This window comes from Podarcis muralis, chromosome W, assembly GCF_964188315.1.
Source record: "Podarcis muralis chromosome W, rPodMur119.hap1.1, whole genome shotgun sequence".
Taxonomy (NCBI): domain Eukaryota; kingdom Metazoa; phylum Chordata; class Lepidosauria; order Squamata; family Lacertidae; genus Podarcis; species Podarcis muralis.
Window position 1 is genome coordinate 26644040 of NC_135674.1, and position 13165 is coordinate 26657204.

The 13165-nt window shown below is 46.6% G+C and overlaps 1 pseudogene; it reads right to left on the reverse strand.

Moving 5' to 3' along the window:
- Window positions 1-12260, reverse strand: part of LOC144326336 (adhesion G protein-coupled receptor D2-like) — a 761129-nt pseudogene extending 748869 nt beyond the window's left edge.
- Between the last annotated feature and the right edge of the window lie 905 nt (window positions 12261-13165).

The window sequence follows — 13165 nt, forward strand, 5'->3', positions numbered from 1 at the left end:
GGGTGTTTCCTAAACTTCTTCCAACATAAAAATTCCTTAACGGACAGCCTCCTTCTCGCCTCTCTGCGCGGCAGCCTTCTGTGCAGAGTGGGCGTGCCTATCGGTGGTCCTCCACTCTCCTCACTGACCTCACTTGAAGAGTCTTGGAGGCTCCCCTCCGAGGTGCTCTCCAACCCTCCTTTCTTCCTGGTGTCACCTGATTTTCCTTCCCCCGCGGGAGCCCTCTCTCCTCCTGTACTGGTTCCTTCTCCAGTTCCTTCATTGGAGAGCCTCGCCTCTCTATTTTGCTCCGATGTCAGTTCCCTGACAATTTTCATAAGATTTTCCCTTATAAGGAAACAAGCCATGAATTTTATATTTTTAGTCCATAATTCATTCCAAATTTTGGGTTTGATCTTATGTCCCAGGTCCCTCTCCCATTTTACTGTAATTTCTTTGATATCTTCCTCCTTTCTTTGCCAATTCAAAAGTAGTTTGTACATTTTAGAAAGTATCTTTTGATTATTATATAAAATATCCTTCTCCAGATAGGATATTTTTGGGTCAAATCCTTTGGTTTTTTTATCCTTTTCAAGGGCGGCTTTTAATTGATAGTACTGCAGCCAGGTTATTCCCTTCTGTTTCAATTCGCTTAGGCCCTTTATTTTCGGATCACTACTTGTTTCCTCTACTAAATCCTTATATGTTAGCCAATCGCTGTTCATATTTATCCTGTGAACCGACATAGATTCCATTGGTGACAGCCACCATGGTGTTTTGGTTACTACTGATTTTTTACTCCTCTCCTATCATGGGAATTGGGGTTGCTTGTGTGTAAACCTCCTCCTCCTGCAAACTGCTTGATGCGGTTGCTTTTTCCCCCGGCTGAGCAGCCCTCCCCCTGGGCACGTCTGCTTCAGTCGCTTGCAGAATCCGTCAGTGGGCGTTTTCTAAATTTCCTCCAGCATAAAAATTCCTTAACGGACAGCCTCTTTCTAGCCTCTCTGCGCGGCAGCCGTCTGCGCAGAGTGGGCGTGCTTATCGGTGGTCCTCCACTCTCCTCACTCACCTCACTGGAAGAGTCTCGGAGCCTTCCCTCCGATAAGCTCTCCACCCCTTCTTTCTCCCTTGTGTCTCCTTGCTTTTCTTCCCCAGCGGACTTCCTCTCTATCCCTGTACTGGTTCCCTCTCCGGCATCATTTGGGAGCCTCGCCTCTCCACTCTGCTCCGATGTCAGTTTCCTGACATCTCCCATACGTCATATAATGCCCTTCTCACAATATGATTTAAAAATCCTTTGTGGGATTTAACCTTGTCATAGCCTATGTAGCCATGCCACCCGTACACAATATCCCATCCCTCCAGATCTAGGACTTCCGTGTTTTTAATTAATATCCAGTCCTTGATCCATGTCCAGCACGCTGCCTCAAAGTACAATTTAGGGTCAGGGTCAGATATTGACCTTAAACAGTATTTTAAGATTGGCCATTGTCAGAGTCAGTTACAATATCTGTTTTTTTCTGGTGTTACATCTTCCAATGCTAACCGTTCCAAAGCTTCCTTTTGTTCAGCTCAGGGATCCCCCCAATCTTGTTTGGGGTCTAAGTCTCTCCTATTTTTCTCAAGGAACTCTCTTGCCTGGAATTCTGATGTTAATCTATATCTCCTTTTCATGTATGTGAAAGAGATACCCTCTGGAAATTCCCATTTGTCTCTAATGTCGGCTCTCTTGAGTGCTGCTGTTAAAAACCTATATTTTGTTCTTCTGAGTCTCAATTTCAGTGGGATCTCTCAAAAAATGTCTACTTTCTGCCCGGCAACCACAAGATCTTTTTCAAAACTATTCTGAAGGATTGTGTCCTTCACTCTTTATGTTACTAATGTTAATAAAACATCTTCTGGCTGCCTCCGTTCTCAACTTTGGCATGATCTAATTCTAAAACAGCTCTCTGCTAGCCCATCCAGCCAGTCTTTGCTTTCCCCCATCCATTCTGAAATCGTCTGTGTAACATATGTCTCCAAATTTGGCTCTGAATCAGATTCTGGCAAACCTCTGATTCGTAGTATTCTGTCTCTTTCCCTTAGTTGCAGAAGAAGAACCTGATCTTCCAATTCATTCTGCTTCCCTTGAACCCCTTCTACAGTTCCCATCATCCCTTTTTGTTCCTCTCTCAATTCTCCTACCTCGTCTTTAATTTTTTCTAATTTGTCTACTTATGTTTCCAAATTATTAACCTTATCTCCCAGTATCCCAAATTGCTCTTTCAGGACTCTATTCGAATTTTCAATGTCTCAGTGCACTTGTTCAGTGATTGATTGGATTTTTCCATGTCACTGTGAACCTGTTGTGTAAAATCTTGCACTGATTGGATCATTTCTTTCCTGAATTCCGAGAGTTGCAATGCAAAGAGATCTGTCTGCTCTCTCTCTCCTTTATCTCCAATGTCCCCAATTTGTACACTAGCCCATCTAGCAGCCGCCGCAGCTGCCACTTTCCTAGTTGTTGCTCCCTCCTTGCCCGACATCTCTTATCAGTTGGTTCCCAGTGTTGTATGAGTTGTTCAAGGTCACACCTGCAGTTCCTGAGTCTATCCAACTGTGAGACTGACTCCCCCCTCCCAGATTCTTTCTAGTTTCTCTTTCCCTTTTGTCTGCCTTCTCCCTCCCCACCACAATATATCATACAGTTATATAACAAAAAGAGAAAAAAGGCAAAAAGAAATAAAACCATCCAATGGACCAGAAAACATAAAATATACAACTGAAAGGGTGAAAAATAAAAAAGAGAATTAATAAAGTAATTTACAAATCCAGGAAGCAGAGGAAAGGAAAAAATAAAAATGTTCGGCAAGTTCAATTTCAAGTTTATGTCTTTAAAAAAAGGGGGGGAGGAAGTTGTTCTTTGATTTGTACTTATCTACTTATGAGTATCTCAAACAGTGGTGGCTTGCAATAGTTCCAGAAGTTTTATTTCCATTTTATTTCTTATTTGTAATCCCATGGCATTTGTCTTGTTATTCAGTTCACAGACGTGCTGGGGTTTCAGTTAACACATCTTTCTTGGTGGGCTCTTTCAGTCTTTCGTAGTATCAAAGATGCTTTGGAAGCTGTTCCAGGCTCTTTCCACTTTCTGGGGTTACCCCCCAGATGTGCTGAGAGTCCCCTGTAGGCTTTCTTTCTTTCCCCTTTCCCTCTTCAGCGCCACCAATTTTTAAAAGACTGTTCAGATTCCTCCAGCTGTCAGTAGCTTTTTAACTTTGTATCCCAATAGGTAACTGAATACAGTTAATGTATAAATCCGTTAGAATGTAACCATCCACCAAGTCAGAGTTAAATGTTACAACTCTCCTTTGCTGTCGGCTGTGTCTGAGTCCCATTCACAAAAAAGTTCCCTTTGCAGAGCTCGTCCACAGAAATCGGAAGCTGACTTCCTGTTTTGCTTCCATTTCGCCAAATTAAATTTTTAAGCTCTAATTCAAAGTTCAAAATGTTTTATTTGACTTTTACCTCTAATTGGAAGATCTGCTGCTTCTTGTGACGGAACGTAGCTTTCGCAGCAGGCTGTGTTGGTGCCGAGAGCGAACTCGAGCCTCTTCCCCTTCCCTCCCGCACACACAGCAGCGGCCGGGAGACAATCGGGGTGTGTGTGTGTGAGATTTTCCGCTCCGCTGGAGCCCTCAGGTCCCCACTCTCCTGTGGGGGGGGGGTGCGCTGAGCTCTAGCACTGCCCCCCAACCCTTTCTGCTGGCTCCGTGTTGCGGGCGGCACTTAGCACACCGCCATTGTCCTCCGCAGCAGACCGGAAGTCCTTGACCATTTTCTCTTGATGCTGTTCTCTTGATGTATTCTGCTGTTTGCTGGCTCTCAGCCAGCAGCACATGGGCTCAAATCCCCACATTCTTTTCTGTAACTCCAAGCTAAAAGCCTGCCTTCAGGGAACCTACTGTGAACAGCATGTAAGTAAACTTATCATTACTTTTAAAGAAGACTGTTGTGTCTTCTTTAAAAGTAATGATAAGAGGGATAAAAGGGGAATTTACCAGGATCAAACCCTGGTTTGCTGAAGTAAAGAGATTCAAACGAATCTACCAACTAGCTTCCTGCTATATACTGGGGAATGTGCTACTGACTCATTAGTGTCAGGGAGGGAGGACAATATTTAATCAATCTGTCCTCTCCTTCTATCCACAACATTCCCACATTCTCAAAGCTAAAAAGCCCCAAATTTTGCAAGTCTTCATTCATAGGGGAGCCCCTCCATCCACCAGATCATTTTGGCTGCATTTTCTGAACCTTTTCCAGCCCTGCAGTATCCTTTTTGAGGTGAGTACTCTACACAGCACTGTGGGAGATGCACCACAAATTTGTGTAACAGCATTAGGATATTTGCAGTTTTACTTTCAATTCCTTTCCTACTGAATTTCTGGCATCAAATTTGCTTTAACAATTCCCAAGGCTCTTCCTCCCCCTCGCACCCCAGAGCCTTGCTGCTACTCACCAACATTCTTACACCAGATGGTGACTTTTGGCCTCTCTGTACTCAGGAGCTGATGGAGGCTGGAAACCATCTTGTCCATGTTTTCCACAACTGTCATGGGTCCATCAAGGATCTGAGGAGCACAGGAGCAGCTGCCCAAACCTTATCATCATCATCATCACCATCCGACGTTACCCAAGGTTTTCCCTGGCCCTCCTCCTGCAGACTGGGGGGGGGGGGGCAGCACATAATAGCATCTCTGAGGGGCTGCCCCATTGAAGAGAGCAAAGGCTGCTTAATACATTGCAGGGGGTTGGAACGAAATGGCCCTTGGGGTCCCTTCCAACTGTACAATTCAATGGTTCTATGATTCTATGACTTCTCTGCTGCTTAAGTTACTGGAGGGTAGATTTTGGTCAAAGATTAGGGAAGCTTCTTGATAGTAGGGAGAGTTTGACAATGGAGCCAGTCACACAGAGGGAGGTGGTATGAGACATCAGACAATCCTGATGGAAACGGAAGCAGAGTTTGCTTATTTGCCCCATGTCTGGAACAGAAATCAATGAATATGATTGGTCTTCACCTTTGTTGTGTTCAGCTTGCCAATGATATGGAACCAATTGGGATTCCTGCATTGCAGGGGTTTGGACTAGATGACCCTGAGGATCCCTTCCAACTCTTCACTCCTTTGATTCTATGAACTGCCCTTCCAAACCGAATTGTGTTTCCTTTGCATTGAAATGGATGTTGTGGAATAATGTAGTAAATCATGTAATAAAGTACATATTTAGTTGTGTAAAATTCTGCCACAGCAGACAGTGGGATTGATAACTTAGATTTTTGCCAGCAGTCTAACTGCTGTGAGCATAGGTGTGATGCAACTCATTTAATTGAGGTGTGTACCCAGGGATATTTATTTCCTTATATATTTCTACCTTCCTGAAAATCTTCCAGCAGAGGCTGGAGAACCATCTAGTGTTTCTTTATTTATTGTGTTTCTATCCCACCTCCCCCTGCCCTGCCAAAAAAACCCTCCAAGGAGCTCAAGGTATCCCCTCCGTGTTTAACCCCCGAACAACCGCCCTGTGAGGTCAGTGGGACTAAGAGGCCTGCATTGCCTTCCAAGGTCACCTCTGTCAGCTTCATGGCCCTAGGGTCTCCCATGGGTCCTGGTCTGGCCACATACTCTCAAGGATGGAAAGGGATGGTGGACTATCAGGACTGCTTCAGCTTTCTGGATTTCCTGCCTCAAACATTGGGGCTCACCAGACCGCCCCCCCCCCCGCCCGCCCCTTACTTCTAGGAAGCCATGATTTTACCGGCTTTATTTTGGACCACTCCTCAGCGTTCTGCTCCTCCAGGATTGCCCCGGCAATTGCCACGTAGTGCTGCCCCAGCTGCTCCAGCGTTGCCAGTTCCTCCGGCTCGTTGGCATCCATGTCTGAGACCTCCTTCAGCAGTTGCAAGATGCCCAGAAGAGCAGCTGCATCCAGAGATGTCGGCTCAGCATCCGTCAGGACCGTCTCCACCATCCCTAGGTAACCAGCGGCTACTGAAAGGTCCACGCCTCGGGCTTCTGCCTGGAAGATACTCTCGGGAATCTGTAGCCAGAAACAAGACCCCCAGGTTAGAGAAGGGGGACTAAATGGGGGCAGGGTGGGTGAAGGGGTGTGTGTGCCTCCCCTTTTGGAAAAATCCACCCAGATGTATCTGATCTGCACAAAGCCATTTTTGAAGTATTTTTAGTAGCAGTTGTTCCAAAATCTGTTATATGGGAACTTTGGGTTGGGAGCAGTGCACAAGCTGAAGGCACTTTAGGGGAAAGTGTGTAGGGAAGCCATAAATCCGGGAGTGGGGGGGGGGGGCGGGGACAGAGGGTCAATGTGGAGAGCTGAGATGAGAAGATTTGCCAATAGATGTCTATGCCCCACAACCAGACTTTAAGAAGCTTTGCCCACCGTGGGTCTCCTGAGACAAGGCTAGACACTTGTCACGTGTTCCCAGAGCTGTGGCTCAGTGGAAGAGCACTGGCTTTGAGTGAGGAAGGTTCCAGATTCAATCCCACTCCCCATCGGCAGCTCCAGGTAGAGCTACGAATGGCCCCTGCCAGAAATCATCCTGCTCAGCTAGATGGCTCAGGGGTCTGGCAGCTTCTTACAGAAATTACAGAACAGTGAAGCTGGAAGGGACCCCATGGATCTTCAAGTCCAACCCCCTGCAACCTGTACCACCCCAAATTCTCCCAGAAATCAGCTTCCCCACAGACTCACCCAGGAAACACTTGGGGGCACTGAGAAAAGGCTCCAGGGCCCATGAGGCCTGGCCAGCAACACAGTGATGCTGGACCACAGGTGGAAGCCCTCAGGGTTGAAGGGCTGAAGCCAATGCTTTAGACTCACCACTGTCGCATTCACACATGCATTAACCTGAGCTATGAGCTGTGGGACAGGTTTTGACTGTGTTTTCTTCAAGATCTGAGGGGGAAACAGCAGACATGCAAATGGAAGGTTGTGGAAGGTGGTTTACAAAGTTAGTACCTCGCCCATTTCATGGAGCCAGGCAAAAACATTCCTCTTTTAATAATAATAATAATAATAATAATAATAATAATAATAATAATAATATTAAATCTTTATTGTCATTGCCCCCTCTTGGGGACAACGAAATTACTTGGCTGCTCCATCCACTCAGGTAGGGCACTTCAACTAGGGCTTTGGCTGATTAAGCCATCTACGGCTTTTAAGTGTGATAGTGGTGGAGGGGTGGTGTTGTTTTGCTATTATGCTATGTAATTTGTGTTTTCATGTTGTATTTTCATGTTGTAAACTGCCCTGTGATCTTCAGGTGCAGGGTGGTATATAAATTTTAATAAGAAGAAGATTAATTCTTTCCACAGCCCTGCAAGGTAGACAAGGTCAAAAGAGAGCAACTGGCCCAAAGTCACCCAGAGCACTTTGTGGTCAAGGGGGGAGTTGAACCGGTGTCTCTCTAGGCCACTCTGACCACAAATCCAGGCTGATCCAACAACTGGGGATACCAGAAGTACCCTTCTCCCCAGGAAACCAACCCAGTGATGAAGACCTGCTTCAGAGGCACAGTTTCCTTGCTGAACAAGGCATGACAGGGCCTTCCCAGTGCTGGCTCCAAAACCTTGGAACTCTCTTCCAGAGGAAGTGGAATCTGATCCCTCGCTCCCAGCCTTGTGGCACTTTGGCATGAGATTGAGGAATATGAGCATTTAAATAAATAAATATTCTATTATGGTAATCTTTGTACGAAATGTTCCTTTCATATCTCCAATTTTCTTGAACATATCTCTGGTTTTTCCCATTCTATTGTTTCCCTCTATTTCTTTGCATTGCTCGTTTAAGAAGGCCTTCTTGTCTCTCCTTGCTATTCTTTGGAAATCTGCATTCAGTTTCCTGTATCTTTCACTATCTCCCTCACATTTTGCTTTCCTTCTCTCCCCCACTATTTGTAAGGCCTTGTTGGACAGCCACTTTGCTTTCTTGCATTTCCTTTTCATTGGGATGGTTTTCGTTACTGCCTCCTGTATAATGTTACGAGCCTCCATCCATAGTTCTTCAGGCACTCTGTCCACCAAATCTAAATCCTTAAACCTGTTTCTCACTTCCACTGTGATTCATAAGGGATTTGGTTTAGATTGTATCTTACCGGCCCAGTGGTTTTTCCTACTTTCTTCAGTTTAAGCTTGAATTTTGCTATAAGAAGCTGATGATCTGAGCCACAGTCAGCTCCAGGTCTTGTTTTTGCTGACTGTATAGAGCTTCTCCATCTTTGGCTGCAGAGAATATAATCAATCTGATTTCGATGCTGCCCATCTGGTGATGTCCATGTGTAGAGTCGTCTCTTGTGTTGTTGGAAAAGCGTGTTTGTGATGACCAGCTTGTTCTCTTGACAGAACTCTATTAGCCTTTGCCCTGCTTCGTTTTGATCTCCAAGGCCAAACTTGCCAGTTGTTCCTTTTATCTCTTGCCTCCCTACTTTAGCATTCCAATCCCCTATAATGAGAAGAACATTCTTCTTTGGTGTCATTTCTATAAGATGTTGTAAGTCTTCATAGAATCGGTCAATTTCAGTTTCTTCAGCACCAGTGGTTGGTGCATAAACTTGGATTACTGTGATGTTAAAAGGTCTCAGTGGACTACAGTTCCCATTATTATTCTTTTTTTGGGGGGGGGTGCTTTTAATGCACCGTGCAGATGGGACCATACTGAACAAAGTAAGAGTCACACCTGTTGCTCCACCCACTTCCCTGTTGCTCTGACCCACCGATTGCTGGCACAAAGAAATGGGGACCTTGGGCTTAAAATGACAGTTGCCACAGTTTGAGTCTGGAGATAAGGATAGTCAGAACTGCCATAGCTTTTTTTGTAGTGGCAGACAAAAGGCAGCAGCTGCAGGCAGGGGGCATAAGCAAGGCTTCCCTGCATGACCTGAAACATATGACATTCCTCCACAGGCCCTGGAAAAGAACAAGAACAACACCCTCCGTCTACTCGATGTTTTGGGAAATTGTTTGTTTTCTATAGGTTGGGATACCCCTTGAAGCATCATCACCAAATTCGGCAGGGGGTTTCCTGAGGGTGGAGTTGGCAGACTCTTGGATTCTAGGTGCCGTTTTGAATCAAGATGTCAGACCAAAACGTGACTTTGGCATGAGTTTACCCAATTTTGGTGTCATGGGTCCAAAATCACGAATTATGCTATTTTTAGTTTTAAAATTGCAATTTTTTTATTTCCTAAAAACTCCCAGGCAGTGCCAGGCACTCACTGCTACTAGGTCCTTATAAAGCATCTTACTTCCACCCAGCTCTCCTGTTGATGCATTTGCCCCATCTCCCTGCTGCCCCACCCCTCCCCCACTGCCTCCAGGTAAGTGGCGCTGACTCAGTCGTCAGGAGTCAGGTCGCAGCCATCGTCCCTCCCCGCCATCTGCTCCTGCTCCACACAGTTTATTCGAAATACACTCTGCCATTTGTGTACTTGCAGGTAGCTGAGTCACACAACCTGATCGCCATGGACATCTTCAACCCTTGGAGAAAGAAGACCCCAGCAAGTATCTACCTACCTATCTCAACAAGCCCATTTTGCAATAGAGACCCAAGAGAGTTCAAAGCCCTTCCAGCCCAAGATGCCTCCTAAACAAGGAAGGAGAACCTGTGGCCCTTCAGTTGGGACTACAACTCCCATCATCACTGGCCATGGTCTGCAGGCCACGGGGATCCCCACCCCTGTCCTGGGGCAGCTTCCTCCCCTGCCCCCATCCAATATAGGCATATAACCAGACCACACCGACTGAAAACAGGGACATGCAAATCAGCCAGCTCATCACAGACCAGATTCAGACAGCTGGTGCAGTCACAACCCGAGAGCGCTTTACCTGGGCAGGTTAGCTGCACTGTGGCCTGCTGGATGCTCGCTTCCACCTCGAGGATGTCGCTGCTCCAGGCAAACACGAGGCTCTCTTGAATAGGGATGCAGGAGCGCACTTTCTCCATCTTCTCCCTGCTGAGGACCCTCCGCCAAACATGCAAACCAGTGAGGTTCCCGCTGAAGGACTCTTTCTCTTTGAAGGCCCCACCCAGGGAGTCCTGATCTTACCCGATAATGAACATCCTGAGGCCATCCACGGCATGGGAAGCTGAAAGCCCTGTGGCTGAGGCCTTCTCCTTCCCATCAGCGTGGATGGTCCATGCCCCAATCTGATGCTGCCATGTGACACAGAAGTGGTGCCACTGCCCATCGGCACAAAAAACTGGCAGGTACGGGGAGTGGTGCCCATGGAGGATGATGGCAAACCTGATGAAGCCATCCTTGTCGACGAAGCCACGCAACTGGAACTCATTGATGAAAGCCGGGACAGCATAGGAGAAGACAGTGGAGCTCTCCACAGCCTCGGGGTCCCACTGGACATGGGCACAAGCACTCACGGCGGGCATCTCTGGGAAGTCGGCTAGTACCTTCACACACTTTGTGTCTGTTTTGTTCTTGAATACCAGGATTGGTGCGGAGATGTTTCCTGGGGGTGGGGGAGAGAGATGGGGATGTGACCAAGGACCCAACATTTAAAACAGTTTTGGTTGCCTCACATCAAAAAGCATGTTGTAGAGTTGGGAAAAGTTCAGAAAAGGGCAACCCAAATGATCTATGGGATGGAGTGATTTCTGTATGAATAAAGGTTGCCGTATTTGGGACTTTTTAGTTTTAGAGAAAAAGCAAGGAAGGGTTACATGATAGGATTTTTATAAAAATTATGCATGGCCAGGAGAAAGTGGAGAGAGAAAATTTTTTCTCCTCTCATCACACTGGAACTTGTGGTCATCCAGTGAAGCTGAATGATGGAAGATTCAGGACAGATAAAAGGAAAGCCCTTCTTCTTGCAGCATAGAGAGTTAAGCTATGGAACTCTGATGGCCACCAACATGGATGCCTTTAAAAGAGGATTGGACCAATTCCTGGAGGAGGAAGAGGAGGAGGAGGAGGAGGTGGAGGAGAAGGAGCAGAGGGCTGTCAATGGTTACTAGCCAGTATGGCTGTGCTCTGTCCTCCACAGTTGGGGGCAGCCATGCTCCTGAAAACCAGTTCCTGGAAACCACAGGAGGGGAGGGAGAGGGCTCTGGTGCTCATGTTCTGCTCCCTGGTTTCCCACAGGCGTCTAGGTGCACATGGTACTGTGAGAGCCGGTTGCTGGACCAGGTGGGCCATTGACCTGATCTAGCAGGCTTATCTTAGGTTCAATAGTGCAGCATACCTCTACTCACGCCTCTGCTTCGGCTTCTGCAGGAACACCTCTCCGTCATCCAGCCAGACTGCGCTCTGTACTTGGTAGGACTGCAGCTTTTCCCCAAGAGATGCCAGCTCAGATGGCAACCGAGCAAAGCGCTGCTGGCATACCCATCTGCATGCCACCAGTCCTGAAGGATGGGCATGTATTCATACACGTCTCCCAGCATCTCTATGATCAGGGGGACGGAGCCAGGATCTGCAGGGGGAACCACATGGAGGAAAAGCTAAAGTAGCTGCTGTGATTCCTGCATTGCAGGGGGTTGGACTAAATGACCCTCTAGGTCCCTTCTAATTCTATGATTCTGGGATAAGCATCCCCCTATGGTGAGTTCAACTTCCTCTGCCAAGAAGTCCCTTGGCTGGCATTATTTTATCATTCATTTTATCCAAAGTGCTTTTACCCTGCTGTTCAGCTGAAAAAACTTCCAGAAAAATCAAGAAAAAAACAATACAGCCCCTGCCCTCGGATGTATGTGACACAAAAGGAAAAAAGGGTGAGGAGGGATGATGAAAACTCAAACTCCAAATTCTTAATGTAATAAAAGGACCCACTTGGATGGAAATGGACTTCTCACAGTTAAAAACAAAACAAAGAGGGCTTGGGTAGCCCCTGAGAAATAACCTGGAAGTGAGTTTTACATGGCATATAAGATGACCTAGGATGGGGAGAGGCATGAAGTGTTAGTTTCTGTTTCTCACTGAGCAGCTGCTGCGAGTCACAGGACTCTGTTTACATTCCAGGGATTCCATACTACTGGAAGTCTCACGGGAGAGGAGACAGGATGTGACGTTAGTGGTTTCCTGTTTCCTTTGTTCCTTTATTCAGTTGCTCTCTGCTTTCATAGAGAGAGGATGTCTTTTCTGTTCTGCGTAGTTTAGAAATAAAACTCTTTACAATGTAGCCATACATCTCATCACTTCCACATGCTGTTTTGATGCTCTGCTGGGAGGACGTGCCTTGGAGCCTCATCAAAGGCTCAAGGTCGTTAAACATGTCGGGAGGCGATTTCAAAGGCTCGAGAAGAAAATGAGCTTTATCAGCTTGGCCGAGCGGAGATCCCGATATTTTTGGTTATGGGCCCAGAAGAACGGAATGCAGCTTATCTTCTCTGCGTGTCAAGAAGATTGATGAGAGGTATGTGCTCTTGCCCCAGGAAGCCTGCTAGTCCCTAATTAATGGCATTAAGGGGTGGACTTTGAACTTCTAGCCAAAGCTCAGGAGAAAGCGAAAGTGTGTTTTTGGAATGCAGCTGGTAGAGAGACACAGCTTGCTTTAAAAGACACAGACATGTCCAGTCCAAGAGTAACAGAGGTTCTTGGATTTCCAAAGCTTGGAAAAGGGAATTATCAAAACTGGGTGCAGTATGCAGAGGCTCTGCTACGAAAAGAGGGTCTGTATAATGTGATAACAGATGCCCCCCCTGCTCCAACGACCGATGAATGGAAGGCTAAGGATTCCAAAGCAAGGGGAACTCTGATGCTTATTGTGTCTCCTGAAAAGTTATGTCTTTTGCGTGACAAGGCCTCAGCCAGAGAGATGTGGCACAGTCTCCAAGAGTCACATTTGAGAACAGAAGCGGGCGCTTCTTTGTTCTTTTATGCCAAGTTGCATGATATGGCACTTGTTGAAGGAGCAGACGTACATGCCCACCTCATGGAAATGCAGAATCTTAGGCATGAGTTGCAACAGCGTGGAATCACCTTTCCAGAGGCTGTGTATTCCTTCATGATACTACATTCCTTGGGTTCAAGTTGGGAAGTGATTGCCAGCCAGCTTGCTGTTTTGCCTACTACTCTGCTAACGGTAGCGCATGTTACTGCTGTGGTGTTAAATGAAGCGGATCGGCGTAGTGCTAGCTGCATCACTAAGGTGGAGTCCTCACAGACGTCATCCCAGAA